Below are 8,677 nucleotides of genomic sequence, written 5' to 3'. Positions count from 1 at the left end.
CATCCATCCACCCATCCATCCATCCCCACCCATCCATCCATCCATCCATCCATCCATCCATCCATCCACCCATCCACTCATCCATCCACCCATCCACTCATCCATCCATCCATCCATCCATCCATCCACCCATCCATCCATCCACCCATCCATCCATCCACCCATCCATCCATCCATCCATCCATCCATCCACCCATCCACTCATCCATCCACCCATCCATCCATCCACCCATCCACCCATCCACCCATCCACCCATCCATCCATCCATCCATCCATCCATCCATCCATCCATCCACCCATCCACTCATCCATCCATCCATCCATCCATCCATCCATCCATCCATCCACCCATCCACTCATCCATCCATCCATCCATCCATCCATCTATCCATCCATCCACCCATCCATCCATCCATCCATCCACTCATCCATCCATCCATCCATCCATCCATCCATCCATCCATCCACCCATCCACTCATCCATCCACCCATCCACTCATCCATCCATCCATCCATCCATCCATCCATCCATCCACCCATCCATCCATCCACCCATCCATCCATCCACCCATCCACCCATCCACCCATCCATCCATCCATCCATCCATCCATCCATCCATCCATCCACCCATCCACTCATCCATCCACCCATCCATCCATCCACCCATCCATCCATCCACCCATCCACCCATCCATCCATCCATCCATCCATCCATCCATCCATCCATCCACCCATCCACTCATCCATCCACCCATCCACTCATCCATCCATCCACCCATCCATCCATCCACCCATCCACCCATCCATCCATCCATCCATCCATCCATCCATCCACCCATCCACTCATCCATCCATCCATCCATCCATCCATCCACTCATCCATCCATCCACCCATCCATCCATCCACCCATCCACCCATCCATCCATCCATCCATCCATCCATCCATCCATCCATCCACCCATCCACTCATCCATCCATCCATCCATCCATCCATCCACCCATCCATCCATCCGTCCATCCATCCATCATGCCTACGTAACAGAATCCACACACAAACTGTGGACGCTGGGGCTGGGGTGGGCTCCCCTAGCTGGCCACAGTCCATGCCTTTGGTCACACGTCAAAGCCGGAGGGTCACACACCCCGAGGGCAACAGGAACCTCCCCTGTGGGCCCCTCCTGGACGGCCATCTTGCAGTGCTCCCTTTGGCTGATTTTCATCCTTAGATGTAATGAACCGAAACGGTGAGTCCATGAGTCGTTCTAGGGAGTTCTCGAATCTCTGTGTGGTTTGGGGAGCTCTCCAAACTTGTGACAGTTGAGGTGAGAAACAGTGCCCTCAGACTCCCAGCTGACTCCCCTGTCACACTCGGGTCCCGCTCACCCCCTGCACGAGAGGGATGACCGCCACCCCCGTGTCAGGAGGGGGAAGGAGGGCTCAGGGAATCAGTTACAGACACAAGACGGAAACCCCTGCCTCCTGACATTTCTGGTCTAACTCTGTCTGCCGTGCAGCCCTCCAAGTCATGGATTTTGGAAAGGCCAGCGTATGACTTACTTACGGCTGCAGAACGAGCCACCCCAGAACTCGGTGGTTTAAAACAACCCCGGCCCTGTTTGTTCACGGCTCTGGGGGCCAGCTGCTCGGGGTCAGCTGGGCGGCTCCTGGGCTGCTGTTGCCCAGAGTCCCTTGCAGTCACGGGGGCAGCTCCGCTGGTGCTGGACGGTCTCAGATGGCCTCGTTCGGGGCTGGAGGTTGGCGCTGACTCAGTGGGCCCCACGGCTCCAGCCATGGCTATGGCTGGCTTCCTCCCTGGTGTCTCGGGGAGGCTGGGGAAGATGAGCCCTGAAACACACGCACTTGTATGCTCCTGTCCCATTTAAGAATGCTTCGTTGGCCAGAGCCAGTCACAGCCAAGCCCAGAGACAATGGTCAGGATGGAACCAGGCATGGACACAGGGAGGCGTGGACACAGGGCCGTGGCCATGTCTGTCTTGACTGCTCGGGCTTCCAAATTTCTTCAAGTCCTGGTGCTCTCGAGGGATGTGCTCTGGTTGGCCAGGACACGCCCTTCCTCCCCGGCGGACAAACTGCACGCGAGCCACTGGGACAAGCGGGTGTTTGAGGCTGCAGCACTCGCGGTCTCCTCCTGGCAGCTCAGGAACCTCGTCCCTGTCTCCAGGAGCCGCGGGAAGGGGACTCTGGCTTCAAAGCGGGTGACAAAGGCTGGCCAGGCAGCTGTTGGGAGGATGGACTGTCAATCACACCGTCCCCGTGTTCGGGAGAGAAGACGCCTTTCTGGGACCTTTGGAGCAGGCCAGCAGCGAGGGGAGGGATCGGGGCCTCTCGCCTGGGGCCGTGGGAGGGCTGGGCTCTTCCTTCCCCTTTCCGAGCCCTGCTAGCTCCTCCCAGGCTTGGGCTGTCTGGTGACACTGTTCCCCTTCCAAGAGCTGAGACCCTTCGGCTGGGCAGCCTTCCAAGCCTCGGTTCCCCCCCTCCGCCGCCCCCAGTCTGCAACAGGAGGCCCATCTTGCTTCCCTGCCTGGGTGGGAGCCAGGATTGCCCTGGAAAGGGGATGTTCACAGCTGAAACCCGGCTTCCTCCCCTCGCTGTAAGCTGTTCCCCCACGTGATGCGCCCAAGTGTCCCCTGGGGGCCTGTCAGTCACGCCACAGCCACTGCGTCCTCCCTCGCCTGGGTGGAGGCCAGCCACTGCCTCCCCACGTGGGGGCCCTGGGCGCCCAGACTCCACGTGGGCTCAGACAAACCTCGCTCCCTCATACACGGCCTCCCCGGTCAGGGTGGGGCCCAGGGAGTCGGGCTGAGCCTGCGACGCCCTCCCCAGGGTGGGCTGCCTCTTCTGGGAGGCCCCGGAGACCTCCTGATCGCCTTGGCTCCAGAGGGAAATGTCAGCCCAACCAGGGCCGGCAGAGGACCCGCCTCTTCTGGGCCACCAGGAACTTGGGGCCGAGGGGGCTGCGCTCCTCGCCTGAGCCTGTCCTCACCAGCCCCGGCTGCATGAGGGGCGCAGATCGTGCCATTCCCTGGCCATCTCTCCCTCCCGGAGGGGCAGAGAGGCAGGGGTCAGGACAGGAGCAAGGCGGAGCCTTCCGGAGCCAAGGCCCTTGACGGGTGCACCGTGCCTGTTTCGGGAGCGGACGTCATCATGCTCTCCGAGAGCTGCCCTGGCTGGCACAGGCCCGCTCCGGCCACCTGCTCACCGCCTCCCAGAGACGCGGCCCCTGTTGCTCCCTTGTTTACAGACGGGGAAGCTGAGGTTCAGGTCACCCCCGGTCACCGGCCAGGGTGGTCTGGCTGCAACTCTTGGCCTGGATTCTTGCCTGCAGGCCCAGGACCCCTTTCCTCCCCAGATACCCCAGCTGGCTCTGCAGCATGGGCGGGGCGGATGGGCACATGGACGAGGAGGCCCCACTGGGCTCACCTCCCTGCCTGCCCCCTCTTTCTACTCCAGCAGGGCCCTGGGAACACACCAAGATCACTGAGGAGGGGCTGTGCTGGAAACGAGCTCCCCGCCTGCCAGGCGTCCCCCACCCCCTCCCCGGGGATGCCCCACACTCTGCTCTTTCCTGCGGGGGTGGCTGGCAGGGGCTGGCTTCATGGGGCTCCGGTGGGCACTGGGGGGGGGGGGCGGGCGGAGAACAGTATTCACAGGGCTCCTCACCAGCCCCTGAGCCATTGTGCGCCCTCCCAGCTGCCAGCAGGTCCTTCACCTTCTGAAATGCAAATCGGAGCCTGCTCCCATGCTTCTCAGGGTGAGAGCCGAACCCCTCAGCAGCATGGGCAATGCCCCCCTGCAGCCTCTGCTTCGGCCACCCTGGAGCCCCTTCCATCTCCGGGGTGAGGACTGATGCCTCCCGAGGTGGGAAGCCCCCCCCCCACCCGGCCTCGCCCCTCACTCCCTCCCCTGGACCCCCTGGCTACTGCCCGCTTTGCACTCTGTGCCCCCGGGCCTCTTGCACCTGGACCCTTCGCCACCCCGGTGGGGAGGACTCAGCCAGAGGTCTGCCCGCGCAGGGCCTGGCGCTTGGGCAGGTGGATATTTGCCGGGCACAGGAACTGAGCTCCGCCCAGTCGACAGACGTGCAAACAGATGAACTCTGGTCCTTGAAGGTACACTGTGCCTTCCTCCCTCAGTGCCTGGCGTACCGCAGACTCTGTGAGAACACAGACAAAGGAGGGGCTGAGCCCAGAGAGCTTCCCAGGGCCGTGCGGGCTGGCCCCGGCGGGGCGGCGGGGGGGGGCAGGACACTGCTTGTGCAAGGGGGTCAGCTGGAGGGGGGAGGGGAGGGCAGGGGTCAGGGCCAGACAAGGGGAGGCGTGCCAAGCCGGGGCATGGAGGGAATCCAAGCTGCTACGTGGAACCTCTGTGAGTCGGCTGCGGAGAGAAGGTGTGTGTTTACACTGGTTTTGAACCAAGGCCCGCAGGGCAGTGTGGGGAGGACAGACCCAAGGGCCTGACTCTAGAATCATGGCACCAGGAGGGAGATGAGGAACAGGGAGGAGAGTGCTGGCCATCTTGCTGGATCTTTCCTTCCCTTCTTCCTTAGTAACAGAACCTCCCATTTTTACTGCTCTATGGCCACCTAGAATAAAGACAACACTTTCCAAGCTCCTCGGCAGCTGGATATGCAAGTCGCTACCCTCTGACGAATGGGATACCAGTGCAAGTGTCCTCAAGTGAGGGGACACCCCCTTTCTCCTTGCTTCCGCTGCCTGGAGTGCGAGTTATGGCCGGAGCCCAAGCAGCCATTTTGGGCCCTGAAGCCCTGTGTTTGGGAGTGCGAAGCAACAAGAACGTGGGTCTTTGAAACTCGTGAAGCCGCCATATCTTACTTGCACTGTTTCCCTGGGGCCTTTGGAAACTTCTAATATGTTTGGGTTACTGTTGCTTTGCGTGTTCTCATTCTCCAGCCAGATCTAAACCTAACGAATGTAAGGTTGGGGGACGGGGGAGTGAGAAGAGAGAGCTGAGGCTGCCTTTGAGGTCCTGTTGGCAGGTGGTAGAGTGCTTCGCTCAGCACGCATTAAGCACCTTCTGTGTTTGCTGAGGGAGTATACCGGTGAATGGTATGCCTGCTATCTTCAGGGAGCTCGTGGTCAGACAGACCCCTCGTCTGGGGGCATAGACAGACACTGGAAGAGCTCTGCTGGAGGAAGGAGCTGCTAGGCCCTTTGCGTGTCCACTCTGCACATTTATTGAACACCTACTGTGTACCAGGTGCTATGTTAGGCCTTGGGACCAGCAATGAGCATCACAAACTCAGTGTGGAACTTAGGGAGTCTGATGGGGAATTCAGACAGCAATCCAGTGGTCTCATCACTAAATGACAGAGTAGAACTTGCCATGGGCTACAACGGGGGAATCCTGTGCCCTGAGTGTGAGTGGTTATGCTGGGGGCCACGGGAGTCCTCGATGGGCTTTGTGACACCCCGGGCCATGGGGAGGGCATCTCCGGGGCTCTCTGAGAGTAAAGCCACTTCCCCAGCAAATCTCCTGCTTGTTCCTAGCCACCCCGAACCTTGGCTGTGGCTGACGGCAGATGGGACCTGGCCGAAGCGAGTCTGGGCCCACAGGACAAGGGGGCACAGCCGCGCAGGTGAGGCCAAGGTGGTGGTTTGGGCTGTTGTGCACAGGGACGGACACTGAGAAGAGTGGACAGACGCAGGCCATCTTTAGGAGGTTAAGGCGATAGGAGATTTTGTTGACACGCTGGGGACGGTGATGGGGAGAGGGAGCACCACGGATGGGGAGGAGGAGGGGGTCCCTGGGGGTGTGCCTGCACGGGAGGAGAGACTAATGTCATTTACAAGAATTTTTAAATTGGGGTAAAAAATATAACATAGAATTTACCATCTTCACCATTTTTCAGGGTCGGGGGCATTGAGCACGTTCACATTTGTGCAGCCACGGCCCCGTCCAGCTCCAGGACTTCTGTCCCCGCACACTGAGACCCTGTCCCCGCAACACACTGACCCCCACGCCCGCCCCAGCCTGGGCACCACCGTCTGCTCTGTGTCTGTGGTTTTGAGGACTCCGGGGACCTCGTGTGAGTGGGATTGAGCAGCGTTTGTCCTTCTGCGACTGCCTTGTTCCAACGAGCATCGTGTCCCCCGGGTTCACCCCCCGGGTAGCGTGCGTCCGCTCCTCCTTCCTTTTTCAGGCCGAAGAATAACCCATTGTGTGTGTAGACCGCACCCTGTTGATTCCTCCGACGGTGGACACTAGGGCTGCTCCCACCTCCTGACTGGCGAGCTCTGCTGCAGTGGACGCGGGGGTGCGAGTGCCTCTTCGAGGCCCCGGTTTGAGTTCTTCGGGGTGTGTTCTTTGCTGGATCCCGTGGTGATACTTTTCTGAGGAGATACCAGCCTGTTTTCCAGAGTGGCTAACCCATCTTCCGTTCCCACCGACAGAGCGTGAGGTTATGTTATGTGAGTCTATGTTACGACTTTGGACGTGATTTACTACCACAGCCATCCAGTGGGCGTGAGGTCAGCGGGTGTAATTGTGGACGAGTTGAGGTGGGGGTCTTGGGACGTCCCCAAGGCAATGAGGAGTGGGCGGCTGGGCGGCCAGGGCTGGGGAGTGGCGGGCCGTCGGCCAGGAAGGTATGGGTGCCACCATCCACGCGGCAGTTGATGACAGAGGATGTGGCACATGTGAGTCTGTCGGAGCGGAGGAGAGGGTTTCCACCACGGTGGCTGGTGGGTGGCAGGGGTCTGGGGTGCAGGGGTGTGGGGTCTGGTGGCAGCAGAGGGAAGGGGGGTGGTCAGCAGCGTCACCTGTCACTAGGAGGTCTAAACATCCGTGGGCTTCAGGGTGAAGATGGGACATTGAGGCTGGAGCAGAGAGCCTCCTCTCTGTCCCCAGCAGGAGGAGGAAAGATTAGACGCAGGAGAGAGAAGTCAAAAGTCCACCAGCAGTAACCACATAAGGACAGGGATGCGATCGGGTCACAGATGGAAATGTAGAAGATTCTGGAAGCGTACGCACAGATGGAACCCTTACCCCAGGCCCCCAGAGGCAAAGAAGGAAGGAAGCACAGTTCACAGAATTCTGAGGGACTTTGTCAGGACCTCTCCCGATTTCCAAAGAACTCACTGCAGGATGAAGGAGTGGGTGAGAGACACGCCCCAGAATGTTCCAGAATGCCCTGAGAACCCACACAGCCGCAGGATGCACTTTTTCGGAGCTCCGTGTGCCCTGCTGGGGGACAGTCAGAAGCCGTCCAAGTAGCTCTGGGCAGAGCAACTGCTTTGGATGCAGGGTGAGCCTGAGGGCAGCCTCGGCCCCGCACTGCAGCTCGGAGGAACCGCACAGAGGAGGTGTGGCCGGACCGCGCTCCTTGTCCGAGCAAGTAGGACACACCGCACCACGGCACAAGGGAGGGAGGATATGACCCACGCAGCCTGTGGAGGACGGGCGACCCACGTCGTCAGCAAGCGTCAGGAAAGACCAGGAAATCCCAGCTTGGGTGTCTGGTGTGCGGAACCCGACAGGAGTGTGGACCCCATCACACACGACCAGCGTTGAGTGTGGTGACCAGACAGTCCCTCAGGTTCCCTCTCCTCTGGTAGAATTCAAGTAAAACGAAAGGTGGTATTTAAAAACCAAAAGAGCACGCACTGGTCTCTTTCTAGACTACTGTAAACTTATGTCTGCGTGGCATTTACCCACCTGCCCTTCCTTCCTTCCTTCCATCCATCCATCTACACTTCCCTCTGTGTACAAATGCCGAGAGGCACTGACTCGATGATATTTACTGAACACCAACAGCGGTTCTCTCTCCGCAGAAGGACCGTGGACGCTGCGTGGCTGCTCTATGCTTTTCTTTTACAATAATGTGTTAGATGGGGTGGGGAGGTCAGGTCACAGGGACAATGGGCGGGTTCATTCCGGGATGGTCCAAATGTAAGAGGAGGATTTCCCTCCAAAACACGTCCTTGGGGACTCCCCCTTCAGCTTAAGGGCTTACCAAGTGTCTCATCCCACGGGGCTCTCAGTGATGGCAGCTTGGGCACCATTTGGGAAAGCAGCCCGAGAGCCAGAAGTCGGGGCATCCCGACAGAGCCGGCTAAAAATAGTTAGGAAATGGAACTTTAACTCGGTCGCCGTCACAGGAGGAGGGCCTCACATCTCAAAGGCTGGGTGTCGCTGTGAACCAGCCTTTGGAAAATCACTTCGTGCACATAGTCGTGGCTGCACGGCGCAGAGGGGAGCACCTGCGGCCAGGCAGAAGCCAGCACCTCTGGACACAGATGTCCTCACGTCCTCACACCCAACCTTGACGCTTGGGTAGAAGCGTTTCTGGAGGCTGCATACCCCATATGGATCTTTACGTGGCCGATGATCGACAGCTTGAGCAGGAAAGGACAAGGTGTGTTGGACAAAAGTGTGTCAGGTGACTCACATGGGGTTGTGTCCATGCCGGTGCAAGCACGCCAAACCCCTGAGTGGCTTATTTTATATGTGATTATAAACATGTATGTAGGACCCAAGAACGCACTACTTACTAATGAGCTGGCATTGGACAATTTCATCCACACTTATCAAAAGTGCTTATTTTCAAATCGGTCACACAGACCCCTTTTTTGTGGTCTTCTCTTTGGAAAAATGGAGGCGCCCTGTATAGTTCAGCGTGGCTTGAGTTTAGAGC

General features: G+C 59.0%; 1 long non-coding RNA gene across 1 annotated transcript; it reads left to right on the top strand.

Annotated features, from left to right (window-relative positions):
- Positions 1-4,317: 4,317 nt before the first annotated feature.
- On the top strand, positions 4,318-8,677 carry LOC113933014. Its single transcript, XR_003523210.2, has 3 exons — positions 4,318-4,411; positions 5,532-5,620; positions 5,894-8,677. It is a non-coding gene; the product is annotated as an uncharacterized LOC113933014 (long non-coding RNA).

The sequence above is a fragment of the Zalophus californianus genome, chromosome 10 (genome assembly GCF_009762305.2).
Source record: "Zalophus californianus isolate mZalCal1 chromosome 10, mZalCal1.pri.v2, whole genome shotgun sequence".
NCBI lineage: Eukaryota > Metazoa > Chordata > Mammalia > Carnivora > Otariidae > Zalophus > Zalophus californianus.
This window is presented reverse-complemented; position numbering and strand designations above follow the sequence as displayed.